At 44.8% G+C, this 17,646-nt stretch overlaps 1 pseudogene across 1 annotated transcript in view; it reads right to left on the bottom strand.

The window, feature by feature from the left end:
- The window catches only part of LOC306918816 (solute carrier family 12 member 9-like), a 114,668-nt pseudogene that overhangs the window by 33,227 nt on the left and 63,795 nt on the right, over window positions 1-17,646 (bottom strand). The window contains exons 8-9 of the transcript XR_013792540.1: window positions 4,695-4,852; window positions 2,220-2,302 (exon numbers count right to left, since the gene is read on the bottom strand). The product of XR_013792540.1 is annotated as a solute carrier family 12 member 9-like (transcript). The remainder of the gene's footprint in view (window positions 1-2,219; window positions 2,303-4,694; window positions 4,853-17,646) is intronic.

Genomic DNA, 17,646 nt, shown 5'->3' with positions numbered 1-17,646 from the left:
GTAAGAGTGTATCATAAACATTACAGCTCCCTGACACAATGCCCAAACTCCTTTTATATTTTATGTTGGGAACTCGATTTTTATCACATGATAAAAATAAAAATAAAAGATGGGAGAAACACTTCCGTGATTGTTTTTCTTTTTACATCAGACTTCGGATCGCATAAAACCAGCAATGAATTATATATATAATACATTATACCAGATAATGCATATCTAAATAAATATACCAGATATGACGGTATACCAGATAATACATATCTAAATAAATATACCAGATATGACGGTATACCAGAGGTATTACGGTATACCAGAGGTATTACGGTATACCAGAGGATATATGACGGTATACCAGAGGAAAAGGCTCTTATTGATATAGTTCATTAAACGTTTTTATCCCACGATGTTTGTAACCCATTTTTCACCCGATTTTCAAGCTGTAATCCTGGGAGCTACTCCCCCTGTACCTAACCTGGGGAGAGTCCCGAGCTGACCTCATACTTCCTTCTAGTGATGCACCGAATATTCGTCCGCATAATAAATATTCGGCAGAAAATGGCTAAAAAAAGCATTTTCGGCCTATTCGGTTTCGGCCCGAATAGGCAGAAAATATATCACCGAATAGTGTGTGCAATTAATGCATCCAAAAGAGCTGAATGAATGTCTTATGGACCCATAATAGTGATTATTATTTAAGTTAAGGTTAATGTCTTATGGACCCATAATAGTGATTATTATTTAAGTTAAGTTAACCATTTTATTTTTGCCATAAATCAGGTAGCTTTAACCCATTTAGGCCTAACGTCGAAATTTTAAAATAAGTATTCTAAATCAATTGTTTTCATGATTTGTCACGACTCGAGTCGCCTTTCTACGCGGCTTAAAAGGTCTTTTTCAAAAAGTCTATGAGGAAAATTAACGGGGAATCATTTCCTGGGCCCTGGTAGGGGGCGGGACTGGGCCCTGGTAGGGGGCGGGACTGGGTCCTGGTAGGGGCCGGGACTGGGCCCTGGTAGGGGCCGGGACTGGGCCCTGGTAGGGGCCGGGACTGGGCCCTGGTAGGGGCCGGGACTGGGTCCTGGTAGGGGGCGGGACTGAGCCCTGGTAGGGGCCCGGGACTGGGCCCTGGTAGGGGGCGCGGACTGGGTCCTGGTAGGGGGCGGGACTGGGTCTTGGTAGGGGCCGGGACTGGGCCCCTGGTAGGGGGCGGCGGACTGGGCCCCTGGTAGGGGGCGGGACTGGGTCCTGGTAGGGGCCCGGGACTGGGCCCTGGCTAGGGGGGCGGGACTGGGTCCTGGTAGGGGCCGGGACTGGGCCCTGGTAGGGGCCGGGACTGCGCCCCTGGTAGGGGCCGGGACTGGGCCCTGGTAGGGGGCGGGACTGGGCCCCTGGTAGGGGGGCGGGACTGGGCCCTGGTAGGAGGCGGGACTGAGCCCTGGTAGGGGCCGGGACTGGGCCCTGGTAGGAGGCGGGACTGGGTCCTGGTAGGGGCCGGGACTGGGTCCTGGTAGGGCGGCGGGACTGCGACGCTCTATAGCGCATGGAAGGAACACGTTATTCAAACCAGTTGGACATGTCCCCTTACACCCCCTCCTCTCCTCTGCCCTTGCATCTCCTCACCTGTACCAGGAGATCAACACATCTCCTCACCTGTACCAGGAACCAGGAGATCAACACATCTCCTCACCTGTACCAGGAGATCAACACATCTCCTCACCTGTACCAGGAGATCAACACATCTCCTTACCTGTACCAGGAGATCAACACATCTCCTCACCTGTACCAGGAGATCAACACATCTCCTTACCTGTACCAGGAGATCAACACATCTCCTTACCTGTACCAGGAACCAGGAGATCAACACATCTCCTCACCTGTACCAGGAGATCAACACATCTCCTCACCTGTACCAGGAGATCAACACATCTCCTCACCTGTACCAGGAACCAGGAGATCAACTCATCTCCTCACCTGTACCAGGAACCAGGAGATCAACTCATCTCCTCACCTGTACCAGGAACCAGGAGATCAACACATCTCCTCACCTGTACCAGGAACCAGGAGATCAACCTCATCTCCTCACCCTGTACCCAGAACCCAGGAGATCAACACATCTCCTTACCTGTACCAGGAACCAGGAGATCAACACATCTCCTCACCTGTACCAGGAGATCAACACATCTCCTTACCTGTACCAGGAGATCAACACATCTCCTCACCTGTACCAGGAACCAGGAGATCAACACAGAGACCCAGGGGTTTCCACTGTGAGACGTCTTCTTAGCTGGAGTCAGCACCTTGCCTAGAGACAGAGAGAGAGAGAGAGAGAGAGAGAGAGAGACAGAGAGAGACAGAGAGAGACAGAGACAGAGACAGAGAGAGAGAGAGAGAGAGAGAGAGAGAGAGAGAGAGAGGAGAGAGAGAGAGAGAGAGAGAGAGAGAGAGAGAGACAGAGACAGAGACAGAGAGAGAGAGAGAGAGACAGAGAGAGAGAGAGACAGAGAGAGAGAGAGAGAGAGAGAGAGAGAGAGAGAGAGAGACAGAGAGACAGGGAGACAGAGAGAGAGAGACAGAGAGACAGAGAGACAGAGAGAGAGAGAGAGACACAGAGAGACAGAGAGACAGAGACACAGAGAGACACAGAGAGACACAGAGACAGAGAGACACAGAGACAGAGACAGAGACAGAGACAGAGACAGAGACAGAGACAGAGACAGAGACAGAGAGAGAGAGAGAGAGAGAGAGAGAGAGAGAGAGAGAGAGAGAGAGAGAGAGAGAGAGACAGCCACAACCTTTATTTAATTCCTATTTATATCCTATATTTATTTGTAAATACATTGTTTTATTTTGATTGTCTTGTTCCACTTCTGCTTTGACAATGTAAACGTACGTTTTCTCATGCCAATAAAGCTCCCTTTGAATTGAATTTCAGACATCCTGCACATTTTGAAACACATCCAAAATTCTCCATTGTAGCTTGTAGATCTGCTATTTTTTAATAACTAAATTATAACGCAATGCTCTAAAACACCAAAAGGGCTTCCCGTCCAAAATGGGTTAACCCTTCAGGTACCGGTCGGTAGGGGTAGTTGCTATGCAGCATGTACCGTAGATGTAAATGCTATAAGATCTTACTAGATGCTATGTTTTGGGTTTTTTTTAGACAGATGCTACGCTTGATGTTTACATGGTGTCCTAGCACTTAGGCTAATTGTTTGGTTGCACTCTATTTACGCTGCTGTTGATATATATATATATATATATATATATATATATAGGCATTTACTCTTGCACTTTGTGGCCAAGAGTCTGCTAAATGCCTTAAAGTGTCAATTGATTTATTATTTTTAACCCATTTTGGTCGGGAACCCCTTTTGGTGTTTTGAAGCATTACGTTATACATTAGCTATTGAAAAATAGCAGATCTACAAGTGCATAGCGCAGCACGAGTGCCGGGGGGCGGAGGCATATTCCATATCATTTTTGGGGTCCTTGACATGAAATATTGAGCACCACTGATACAGAAACATAAGGTTTTTCAGAAAACTGTCAGGATTTTGAAGACATTTTTTTTTTAATTTCGACGTCAGGCGTGAATGGGTTAAGTGGAAAAAAGTGCCAATTCTAACTTGCATAATGCTCAGCAATTAAACCAATCATTATACAATATGTATGTTGGCAATTTGTCTGGTCAGTAATGTTGACTAAATGGACCGGGGTGAGTCATTTAAAAAGGTTGACATTGTTCAGTTTAGATGTGAAGGTTCATTCATTCATACATTGGGAGGTGAAGGTTCATTCATTCATACATTGGGAGGTGAAGGTCCATTAATTCATACATTGGGAGGTGAAGGTCCATTAATTCATACATTGGGAGGTGAAGGTTCATTCATTCATACATTGGGAGGTGAAGGTCCATTCATTCATACATTGGGAGGTGAAGGTTCATTCATTCATACATTGGGAGGTGAAGGTTCATTCATTCATACATTGGGAGGTGAAGGTTAATTCATTCATACATTGGGAGGTGAAGGTTCATTCATTCATTGGGAGGTGAAGGTCCATTCATTCATACATTGGGAGGTGAAGGTTCATTCATTCATACATTGGGAGGTGAAGGTTCATTCATTCATACAATGGGAGGTGAAGGTTCATTCATTCATACATTGGGAGGTGAAGGTTCATTCATTCATACATTGGGAGGTGAAGGTCCATTCATTCATACATTGGGAGGTGAAGGTCCATTCATTCATACATTGGGAGGTGAAGGTTCATTCATTCATACATTGGGAGGTGAAGGTCCATTCATTCATACATTGGGAGGTGAAGGTCCATTCATTCATACATTGGGAGGTGAAGGTTCATTATTTCTCCCGGTTTTTGTACAGAACGGAAGGGGGGGGGGGGGGACTCAAAAAATGCGGCACAAATCTTTGAATATGTATATTCTTTCAGAACGAACGTTTTTAACGTTCCTGGAACTACATATTTTCAGATGGGGGTTCTGTGGCCAATTACATCATCATTTTTGGGGGTCCTTGGCATGGAGATGTTTGAGAACCACTGACAGAAACATGAGGTTTTTCAGAAAACTGTCAGGATTTAGAAGACTTGATTTGTAGAATCGACGACAGGCCTAAATGGGTTAACACACATCATGCCGATAACGTGATATACGTGTATACATTACCCACCAAAGATGTCGTCCCTGGCCAGGGCGTACAGGATGCGTGAGGCCCCGATCAGGTTGCTCATGGCGGCGGAGAGCGTGGAGGAGTACACGCCGATGGTCACGAACGGGTTCCACACGTTGATGTCTCGCAGGAAGCTGTAGTCTTTCTGGAGGAGGATCCTGGAAGGACACAAAAGACAGGAAGCTGTAGTCTATAATACAGGAAGCTGTAGTCTTTAATACAGGAAGCTGTAGTCTTTCTGGAGGAGGATCCTGGAAGGACACAAAATACAGGAAGCTGTAGTCTTTGATACAGGAAGCTGTAGTCTATAATACAGGAAGCTGTAGTCTTTAATACAGGAAGCTGTAGTCTTTAACACAGGAAGCTGTAGTCTTTAATACAGGAAGCTGTAGTCTATAATACAGGAAGCTGTAGTCTTTAATACAGGAAGCTGTAGTCTTTAATACAGGAAGCTGTAGTCTTTAATACAGGAAGCTGTAGTTAGGGATGTCCCGATCCGATTCCGATCATTTCAGTTTGAGATGCACCGATGCCGATCCTTCCCGATCCGATCTTTATATTTTTATACAACACTTAAGCCAGTTACTGAAAGGCACAATGTCCACTAAAACCAGTTACTGAAAGGCACAATGTCCACTAAAACCAGTTACTGAAAGGCACAATGTCCACTAAAACCAGTTACTGAAAGGCACAATGTCCACTAAAACCAGTTACTGAAAGGCACAATGTCCACTAAAACCAGTTACTGAAAGGCACAATGTCCACTAAAACCAGTCACTGAAAGGCACAATGTCCACTAAAACCAGTCACTGAAAGGCATAATGTCCACTAAAACCAGTTACTGAAAGGCACAATGTCCACTAAAACCAGTTACTGAAAGGCACAATGTCCACTAAAACCAGTCACTGAAAGGCACAATGTCCACTAAAACCAGTCACTGAAAGGCACAATGTCCACTAAAACCAGTTACTGAAAGGCACAATGTCCACTAAAACCAGTCACTGAAAGGCACAATGTCCACTAAAACCAGTTACTGAAAGGCACAATGTCCACTAAAACCAGTTACTGAAAGGCACAATGTCCACTAAAACCAGTTACTGAAAGGCACAATGTCCACTAAAACCAGTTACTGAAAGGCACAATGTCCACTAAAACCAGTTACTGAAAGGCACAATGTCCACTAAAACCAGTTACTGAAAGGCATAATGTCCACTAAAACCAGTTACTGAAAGGCATAATGTCCACTAAAACCAGTTACTGAAAGGCACAATGTCCACTAAAACCAGTTACTGAAAGGCACAATGTCCACTAAAACCAGTTACTGAAAGGCACAATGTCCACTAAAACCAGTTACTGAAAGGCACAATGTCCACTAAAACCAGTTACTGAAAGGCACAATGTCCACTAAAACCAGTCACTGAAAGGCACAATGTCCACTAAAACCAGTTACTGAAAGGCACAATGTCCACTAAAACCAGTTACTGAAAGGCACAATGTCCACTAAAACCAGTTACTGAAAGGCATAATGTCCACTAAAACCAGTTACTGAAAGGCACAATGTCCACTAAAACCAGTTACTGAAAGGCACAATGTCCACTAAAACCAGTTACTGAAAGGCACAATGTCCACTAAAACCAGTTACTGAAAGGCACAATGTCCACTAAAACCAGTTACTGAAAGGCACAATGTCCACTAAAACCAGTTCAATCACTGAAAGGCACAATGTCCACTAAAACCAGTTCAATCACTGAAAGGCACAATGTCCACTAAAACCAGTTACTGAAAGGCACAATGTCCACTAAAACCAGTTCAATCACTGAAAGGCACAATGTCCACTAAAACCAGTTACTGAAAGGCACAATGTCCACTAAAACCAGTCACTGAAAGGCACAATGTCCACTAAAACCAGTAACTGAAAGGCACAATGTCCACTAAAACCAGTCACTGAAAGGCACAATGTCCACTAAAACCAGTTACTGAAAGGCACAATGTCCACTAAAACCAGTTACTGAAAGGCACAATGTCCACTAAAACCAGTTACTGAAAGGCACAATGTCCACTAAAACCAGTTCAATCACTGAAAGGCACAATGTCCACTAAAACCAGTTACTGAAAGGCACAATGTCCACTAAAACCAGTCACTGAAAGGCACAATGTCCACTAAAACCAGTTACTGAAAGGCACAATGTCCACTAAAACCAGTCACTGAAAGGCACAATGTCCACTAAAACCAGTTACTGAAAGGCACAATGTCCACTAAAACCAGTTACTGAAAGGCACAATGTCCACTAAAACCAGTTACTGAAAGGCACAATGTCCACTAAAACCAGTTCAATCACTGAAAGGCATAATGTCCACTAAAACCAGTTACTGAAAGGCACAATGTCCACTAAAACCAGTTACTGAAAGGCACAATGTCCACTAAAACCAGTTACTGAAAGGCATAATGTCCACTAAAACCAGTTACTGAAAGGCATAATGTCCACTAAAACCAGTTACTGAAAGGCACAATGTCCACTAAAACCAGTTCAATCACTGAAAGGCATAATGTCCACTAAAACCAGTTACTGAAAGGCACAATGTCCACTAAAACCAGTTACTGAAAGGCACAATGTCCACTAAAACCAGTTACTGAAAGGCACAATGTCCACTAAAACCAGTTACTGAAAGGCACAATGTCCACTAAAACCAGTTACTGAAAGGCACAATGTCCACTAAAACCAGTTACTGAAAGGCACAATGTCCACTAAAACCAGTTACTGAAAGGCACAATGTCCACTAAAACCAGTTACTGAAAGGCACAATGTCCACTAAAACCAGTTACTGAAAGGCACAATGTCCACTAAAACCAGTTACTGAAAGGCACAATGTCCACTAAAACCAGTTACTGAAAGGCACAATGTCCACTAAAACCAGTTACTGAAAGGCACAATGTCCACTAAAACCAGTTACTGAAAGGCACAATGTCCACTAAAACCAGTTACTGAAAGGCACAATGTCCACTAAAACCAGTTACTGAAAGGCACAATGTCCACTAAAACCAGTTACTGAAAGGCACAATGTCCACTAAAACCAGTCACTGAAAGGCACAATGTCCACTAAAACCAGTTACTGAAAGGCACAATGTCCACTAAAACCAGTTACTGAAAGGCACAATGTCCACTAAAACCAGTTACTGAAAGGCACAATGTCCACTAAAACCAGTTCAATCACTGAAAGGCACAATGTCCACTAAAACCAGTTACTGAAAGGCACAATGTCCACTAAAACCAGTTACTGAAAGGCACAATGTCCACTAAAACCAGTTACTGAAAGGCACAATGTCCACTAAAACCAGTCACTGAAAGGCACAATGTCCACTAAAACCAGTTACTGAAAGGCACAATGTCCACTAAAACCAGTTACTGAAAGGCACAATGTCCACTAAAACCAGTTACTGAAAGGCACAATGTCCACTAAAACCAGTTACTGAAAGGCACAATGTCCACTAAAACCAGTTCAATCACTGAAAGGCATAATGTCCACTAAAACCAGTTACTGAAAGGCACAATGTCCACTAAAACCAGTTACTGAAAGGCATAATGTCCACTAAAACCAGTTACTGAAAGGCACAATGTCCACTAAAACCAGTTACTGAAAGGCACAATGTCCACTAAAACCAGTTACTGAAAGGCACAATGTCCACTAAAACCAGTTACTGAAAGGCATAATGTCCACTAAAACCAGTTACTGAAAGGCATAATGTCCACTAAAACCAGTTACTGAAAGGCACAATGTCCACTAAAACCAGTTCAATCACTGAAAGGCATAATGTCCACTAAAACCAGTTACTGAAAGGCACAATGTCCACTAAAACCAGTTACTGAAAGGCACAATGTCCACTAAAACCAGTTACTGAAAGGCATAATGTCCACTAAAACCAGTTACTGAAAGGCACAATGTCCACTAAAACCAGTTACTGAAAGGCATAATGTCCACTAAAACCAGTTACTGAAAGGCACAATGTCCACTAAAACCAGTTACTGAAAGGCACAATGTCCACTAAAACCAGTTACTGAAAGGCACAATGTCCACTAAAACCAGTTACTGAAAGGCACAATGTCCACTAAAACCAGTCACTGAAAGGCATAATGTCCACTAAAACCAGTTACTGAAAGGCACAATGTCCACTAAAACCAGTTACTGAAAGGCACAATGTCCACTAAAACCAGTTACTGAAAGGCACAATGTCCACTAAAACCAGTCACTGAAAGGCATAATGTCCACTAAAACCAGTTACTGAAAGGCACAATGTCCACTAAAACCAGTTACTGAAAGGCACAATGTCCACTAAAACCAGTTACTGAAAGGCATAATGTCCACTAAAACCAGTTACTGAAAGGCACAATGTCCACTAAAACCAGTTCAATCACTGAAAGGCACAATGTCCACTAAAACCAGTTACTGAAAGGCACAATGTCCACTAAAACCAGTTACTGAAAGGCACAATGTCCACTAAAACCAGTTACTGAAAGGCACAATGTCCACTAAAACCAGTTACTGAAAGGCACAATGTCCACTAAAACCAGTTACTGAAAGGCACAATGTCCACTAAAACCAGTCACTGAAAGGCATAATGTCCACTAAAACCAGTTACTGAAAGGCACAATGTCCACTAAAACCAGTTACTGAAAGGCACAATGTCCACTAAAACCAGTTACTGAAAGGCACAATGTCCACTAAAACCAGTTACTGAAAGGCATAATGTCCACTAAAACCAGTTACTGAAAGGCACAATGTCCACTAAAACCAGTTACTGAAAGGCATAATGTCCACTAAAACCAGTTACTGAAAGGCACAATGTCCACTAAAACCAGTTACTGAAAGGCACAATGTCCACTAAAACCAGTTACTGAAAGGCACAATGTCCACTAAAACCAGTTACTGAAAGGCACAATGTCCACTAAAACCAGTTACTGAAAGGCATAATGTCCACTAAAACCAGTTACTGAAAGGCACAATGTCCACTAAAACCAGTTACTGAAAGGCACAATGTCCACTAAAACCAGTTACTGAAAGGCACAATGTCCACTAAAACCAGTTCAATCACTGAAAGGCACAATGTCCACTAAAACCAGTTACTGAAAGGCACAATGTCCACTAAAACCAGTTACTGAAAGGCATAATGTCCACTAAAACCAGTTCAATCACTGAAAGGCACAATGTCCACTAAAACCAGTTACTGAAAGGCACAATGTCCACTAAAACCAGTTCAATCACTGAAAGGCACAATGTCCACTAAAACCAGTTACTGAAAGGCACAATGTCCACTAAAACCAGTTACTGAAAGGCATAATGTCCACTAAAACCAGTTACTGAAAGGCACAATGTCCACTAAAACCAGTTACTGAAAGGCACAATGTCCACTAAAACCAGTTCAATCACTGAAAGGCACAATGTCCACTAAAACCAGTTACTGAAAGGCACAATGTCCACTAAAACCAGTTACTGAAAGGCACAATGTCCACTAAAACCAGTTACTGAAAGGCACAATGTCCACTAAAACCAGTTACTGAAAGGCACAATGTCCACTAAAACCAGTTCAATCACTGAAAGGCATAATGTCCACTAAAACCAGTTCAATCACTGAAAGGCATAATGTCCACTAAAACCAGTTACTGAAAGGCACAATGTCCACTAAAACCAGTTACTGAAAGGCACAATGTCCACTAAAACCAGTTACTGAAAGGCACAATGTCCACTAAAACCAGTTACTGAAAGGCACAATGTCCACTAAAACCAGTTCAATCACTGAAAGGCACAATGTCCACTAAAACCAGTTACTGAAAGGCACAATGTCCACTAAAACCAGTTCAATCACTGAAAGGCACAATGTCCACTAAAACCAGTTACTGAAAGGCACAATGTCCACTAAAACCAGTTACTGAAAGGCATAATGTCCACTAAAACCAGTTCAATCACTGAAAGGCACAATGTCCACTAAAACCAGTTACTGAAAGGCACAATGTCCACTAAAACCAGTTACTGAAAGGCACAATGTCCACTAAAACCAGTTACTGAAAGGCATAATGTCCACTAAAACCAGTTACTGAAAGGCACAATGTCCACTAAAACCAGTTACTGAAAGGCATAATGTCCACTAAAACCAGTTACTGAAAGGCATAATGTCCACTAAAACCAGTTACTGAAAGGCACAATGTCCACTAAAACCAGTTACTGAAAGGCACAATGTCCACTAAAACCAGTTACTGAAAGGCACAATGTCCACTAAAACCAGTTACTGAAAGGCATAATGTCCACTAAAACCAGTTCAATCACTGAAAGGCACAATGTCCACTAAAACCAGTTCAATCACTGAAAGGCACAATGTCCACTAAAACCAGTTACTGAAAGGCACAATGTCCACTAAAACCAGTTCAATCACTGAAAGGCACAATGTCCACTAAAACCAGTTACTGAAAGGCACAATGTCCACTAAAACCAGTTACTGAAAGGCATAATGTCCACTAAAACCAGTTACTGAAAGGCACAATGTCCACTAAAACCAGTTACTGAAAGGCACAATGTCCACTAAAACCAGTTCAATCACTGAAAGGCACAATGTCCACTAAAACCAGTTACTGAAAGGCACAATGTCCACTAAAACCAGTTACTGAAAGGCATAATGTCCACTAAAACCAGTTACTGAAAGGCACAATGTCCACTAAAACCAGTTACTGAAAGGCATAATGTCCACTAAAACCAGTTACTGAAAGGCACAATGTCCACTAAAACCAGTTACTGAAAGGCACAATGTCCACTAAAACCAGTTACTGAAAGGCACAATGTCCACTAAAACCAGTTCAATCACTGAAAGGCACAATGTCCACTAAAACCAGTTACTGAAAGGCACAATGTCCACTAAAACCAGTTACTGAAAGGCACAATGTCCACTAAAACCAGTTACTGAAAGGCACAATGTCCACTAAAACCAGTTACTGAAAGGCATAATGTCCACTAAAACCAGTTACTGAAAGGCATAATGTCCACTAAAACCAGTTACTGAAAGGCACAATGTCCACTAAAACCAGTTACTGAAAGGCACAATGTCCACTAAAACCAGTTACTGAAAGGCACAATGTCCACTAAAACCAGTTACTGAAAGGCACAATGTCCACTAAAACCAGTTACTGAAAGGCACAATGTCCACTAAAACCAGTTACTGAAAGGCATAATGTCCACTAAAACCAGTTACTGAAAGGCACAATGTCCACTAAAACCAGTTACTGAAAGGCACAATGTCCACTAAAACCAGTTACTGAAAGGCATAATGTCCACTAAAACCAGTTACTGAAAGGCACAATGTCCACTAAAACCAGTTACTGAAAGGCACAATGTCCACTAAAACCAGTTACTGAAAGGCACAATGTCCACTAAAACCAGTCACTGAAAGGCACAATGTCCACTAAAACCAGTTACTGAAAGGCACAATGTCCACTAAAACCAGTTACTGAAAGGCACAATGTCCACTAAAACCAGTTACTGAAAGGCACAATGTCCACTAAAACCAGTCACTGAAAGGCACAATGTCCACTAAAACCAGTTACTGAAAGGCACAATGTCCACTAAAACCAGTCACTGAAAGGCACAATGTCCACTAAAACCAGTTACTGAAAGGCACAATGTCCACTAAAACCAGTTACTGAAAGGCACAATGTCCACTAAAACCAGTTCAATCACTGAAAGGCACAATGTCCACTAAAACCAGTTACTGAAAGGCACAATGTCCACTAAAACCAGTTCAATCACTGAAAGGCACAATGTCCACTAAAACCAGTTCAATCACTGAAAGGCACAATGTCCACTAAAACCAGTTCAATCACTGAAAGGCACAATGTCCACTAAAACCAGTTCAATCACTGAAAGGCACAATGTCCACTAAAACCAGTTACTGAAAGGCACAATGTCCACTAAAACCAGTTACTGAAAGGCACAATGTCCACTAAAACCAGTCACTGAAAGGCACAATGTCCACTAAAACCAGTTACTGAAAGGCACAATGTCCACTAAAACCAGTTACTGAAAGGCACAATGTCCACTAAAACCAGTTCAATCACTGAAAGGCACAATGTCCACTAAAACCAGTTACTGAAAGGCACAATGTCCACTAAAACCAGTTCAATCACTGAAAGGCACAATGTCCACTAAAACCAGTTCCGTCTAACCGCTTGTCTGATCCCACGTGAATGCAGCATTAGCCTTGAGAAGCTTCGGTACTTTCAGGATAATTGGTTGTCTGTCTGTCTGTCTGTCTGTCTGTCTGTCTGACAGACAGACAGACAGACAGACAGAGCTCTACGTCTCGCCAATCCACCGCCTCCATTTTATAGTTTACTTTACATTTAGCTACACTGCCAACAAAAGAGCATTGCTGATGCACAGTATGGTTATAATCATATAGGTTTAATGAGAGGCCTGCTGTATGCATGTGACTCTGCTACGGTCCAATGAGAGGCCTGCTGTATGCATGTGACTCTGCTACGGTCCAATGAGAGGCCTGCTGTATGCATGTGACTCTGCTACGGTCCAATGAGAGGCCTGCTGTATGCATGTGACTCTGCTACGGTCCAATGAGAGGCCTGCTGTATGCATGTGACTCTGCTACGGTCCAATGAGAGGCCTGCTGTATGCATGTGACTCTGCTACGGTCCAATGAGAGGCCTGCTGTATGCATGTGACTCTGCTACGGTCCAATGAGAGGCCTGCTGTATGCATGTGACTCTGCTACGGTCCAATGAGAGGCCTGCTGTATGCATGTGACTCTGCTACGGTCCAATGAGAGGCCTGCTGTATGCATGTGACTCTGCTACGGTCCAATGAGAGGCCTGCTGTATGCATGTGACTCTGCTACGGTCCAAGAGTCACCGAATGAACAGAGATGCACTCTGAGGCCCTGATGAGGCATTTGCATAACAATGTGCGGTTTGATTGTGTGGAGGCCTAATGTACTTCCAATTGACAGGTTCACGTACGTGCACACGTGCACACACACACACACAGTACACTACACACACACACACACACACACACACAGTTAATTACATTTGCATCATTGTGTGTGGCTGCAGAGAGCCGCTGTCCAGAACTAGTCTGAACAAAAAGTGATTATTGAGTCAGCGTGCCTCATGATGAGGACCGGTAATGGTAGGGTTATACTAATGGCTGTGCGCGTGCGCGTGCGTGCGTGCGTGCGTGCGTGCGTGCGTGCGTGCGTGCGTGCGTGCGTGCGCCTGAAGATGATACAATGACTGAAGAGTGTTTTAACCCATTCTGCGCGGGAACCCCTTTTGGTGTTTTAAACATTGTTATAATTTAGCTATTGAAAAATAGCAGATCTACAAGCTCATAGCGCGCCCCCGAGTGGCGCGCTATGAGCTTGTAGATCTATTTTTTTTTAAATCGTGAAAATATTTATTTCAGAAAACTGGAGGATTTAGAAGATTTTTTTTTAATTTCGAGGTCAGGCCTAAATGTTTTAAAAGAGATTTTCACAACACAACCAAAGAGCAACCATGTCCCCTCCTCCTATTTTCTCTCTCTCTCTCTCTCTCTCTCTCTGTCTCTCTCTCTCTCTCTCTCTCTCTCGTCAACATTCTCATCATGTTTCCCTGTAAAGGTCCAGTGGTTTTAATGCTGATCATCATCATGGCTCTATTAAGTATTGTTCACTCTGTCCAAAGATCTCAGCTCACTATTATTACACACAGAGCCCAGAGAAGGCCAACACACGCACGCACGCACGCAGCACGCACGCACGCACGCACGCACGCACGGTCGCACGCACGCACGGTCACACGCACGCACGCACGCACGCACGCACGCACGGTCACACGCACGCACGCACGCACGCACGCACGCACGCACGCACGCACGCACGCACGGTCGCACGCACGCACGGTCACACGCACGCACGCACGCACGCACGCACGCACGGTCACACGCACGCACGCACGCACGCACGCACGCACGCACGCACGCACGGTCACAGGCATGCACGCACGCACGCACGCACGCACGCACGCACGCACGCACGCACGCACGCACGCACGCACGCACGCACGCACGCACGCACGCACGCACGCACGGTCACAGGCATGCACGCACGCACGCACGCACGCACGCACGGTCACAGGCATGCACGCACAGTCGCACGCACGCACGCACGCACGCACGCACACACGCACGCACGGTCACACGCACGCACGCACGCACGCACGGTCACACGCACGCACGCACGCACGCACGGTCACACGCACGCACGCACGCACGCACGCACGCACGGTCACACGCACGCACGCACGCACGCACGCACGCACGCACGCACGCACGCACGCACGCACGCACGGTCACAGGCATGCACGCACGCACGCACGCACGCACGCACGCACGCACGCACGCACGCACGCACGCACGCACGGTCACAGGCATGCACGCACGCACGCACGCACGGTCACAGGCATGCACGCACAGTCGCACGCACGCACGCACGCACGCACGCACGCACGGTCGCAGGCACGCACGCACTCACGGTCGCAGGCATGCACGCACGCACGCACGGTCACAGGCACGCACGGTCACAGGCATGCACGCACGCTCTCTCTCACACATACACACAAACACACACACAAACCAACAGCACAAAAGGTTCTGCGGAGAAGTTAACACGTGTGTGTGCGTGTGCGTGCGTGTGCGTGTGCGTGTGCGTGCGCGTGCGTGCGTGCGTGTGCACGCGTGCGTGCTGCAGTAAAAAGTTTATGAACCATTGCTTTAATCAGAGCCGTTGACGTATTCATAACACAGAATAACATTCAATGCTCTTCTACACACACACACACACTCAATCAAAAGGTGTGTGTGTGTGTGTGTGTGTGTGTGTGTGTGTGTGTGTGTGTGTGTGTGTGTGCCAAGGACAGAGAAATTAAACTACCAATGAGGCTATAGGAGCATAGAAGGTTTGAGATATTTAACCATAAAAGTGCTAAGCAGAGAGAGAGGAGAGGGAGGGGGTGTCACTGGACACCCCTGTGTATCTATAGCAGAATGAGGAGAGGGAGGGGGTGTCACGGCACAGCCCTGTGTATCTATAGCAGAGAGAGGAGAGGGAGGGGGTGTCACGGCACAGCCCTGTGTATCTATAGCAGAATGAGGAGAGGGAGGGGGTGTCACGGCACAGCCCTGTGTATCTATAGCAGAATGAGGAGAGGGAGGGGGTGTCACGGCACAGCCCTGTGTATCTATAGCAGAGAGAGGGGAGAGGGACCATGTGGACATGATCGTTATTTTTAAGTAAATGTGACTAAATTTGACTGAGAGACTGCCATTGGATTTTTTGGAATTTTCGTTTTTTCATGTCCTATGAAAGCAGGGAATCATAGCTTCAAATGGACATATTGATTGTTCAGTTTGACCCACCAGTTTTGGAGATATGGCTTATAGAGTAATGTCTTGCAGAAAACAACAAGTTGAGAAAACAGGCTTGAAAGGTTCACTTCTGTGGACTCTAACATTACACCTAGCTACATGTTTGGGCATTTATTTCATATTTACATGCCGATTTCAGCTCTGACACTTATTTCAGACATGCTCTAGTATGTGAAGAGTCTGCCTGTGCTATTAACTCATTTAAAAAAAAAAAAAAAAAGTTTTTCTCCTCTGGTGAAAAGCTGTAATGTGCGCGATGGCAGTCTCTCAGTCAAATCTGGTCACAAATGTCAAGTCCTCAATGTACGCAAAGTCACAAACGCAGTGTAACAAATATGTGACGGAATAAGGTGGCACTTACTAAATTCTAATTCTAATCTGTAGACTACCTCTGGACAAAGATGTCTGTATATGATGTCCTTCGTGCGCAAGATACCGTTTACCAAACGGTGCCACTTCTGAAGTGTTGCATCTGTTCACTGCTGTGTCACCATGAAGGGGATACTTTACTCTGAATGTGGACCTTATTCCAGAAATATAAATCATATCAACAGTAAATCATTAACACCCTGAACGCCCGCGGTTATTTCATCCATTAAATCAGAGCCCAGCGATTTATAGCAGCGGAGCACATTTAGCGACGGACCGGATGTTATCCTGGATGTGGCTGAAGCAGATAAATGTAGAGAAAACACTCTAGAGGCGAACGACAAAAACGGGAGGCATGATTAAATCTACCGCGACTAGCGACTGGACAGGATCTTTTCTTAGAATTTGACGTTGAGTTATTAACGTTTTAAGATTTTCGGTCTCGTCGGCTAAACAGGGGGGGGGGGGGCATTTTCCATCGAGGATTGCGCAACAGGCGCTCCCAGGCTGTGGAGCGATGCGATCAGTTTTCATATCAATAAACTTTGTCTTTTGGATAAAACTTGGTCCTGGGCGCTGGGTGTTACTAATAGAAAGGACGGTGAACTTTGTCCTGGGTGATTGGGGTCTTAACTCTGAATGTGGACCCTTATTCCAGAAATAGAAATCATATCAACAGTAAATCATTAACACCCTCCGCGCCATTGGCGACGATTAAAGTCAATTGAAGCCTAATTTTGATACTGGCGCTTAACACCATTGCCGACGGCCTTCGGCAATTGAGCTTTTATAGCGCGTTCGATTGCTCGAGCCATAATGGTACTCACGTTAGCCGGTTAGCTAGCTGTTTTGTTAGCACAGCACTGGATCGCCCATCTTAGATCGTCGTCGCCATAAGAATCCATTCTATCCATTTATTTCAATCGCCTGTATCTCCTATTCCTTGTCCCAGATGGCATTTTTGGTCAAAACAGCGTTTCTTTGACGGCACAGAACTGACGATCTAGAGCTCTCCGGAGCTCCGGCCTGGATTCACATTGTAAACAAGGCCAGCTGTGTGAAAACTCCTAACTTAAGACTACTGTTTGTGGAGAGGAAATGGCGGCTTTTCAAAATAAGAGCT

The sequence above is a fragment of the Electrona antarctica genome, assembly GCF_951216825.1.
Source record: "Electrona antarctica genome assembly, contig: scaffold_279, whole genome shotgun sequence".
NCBI classification, from domain to species: Eukaryota; Metazoa; Chordata; class Actinopteri; order Myctophiformes; family Myctophidae; genus Electrona; species Electrona antarctica.
This window is presented reverse-complemented; position numbering and strand designations above follow the sequence as displayed.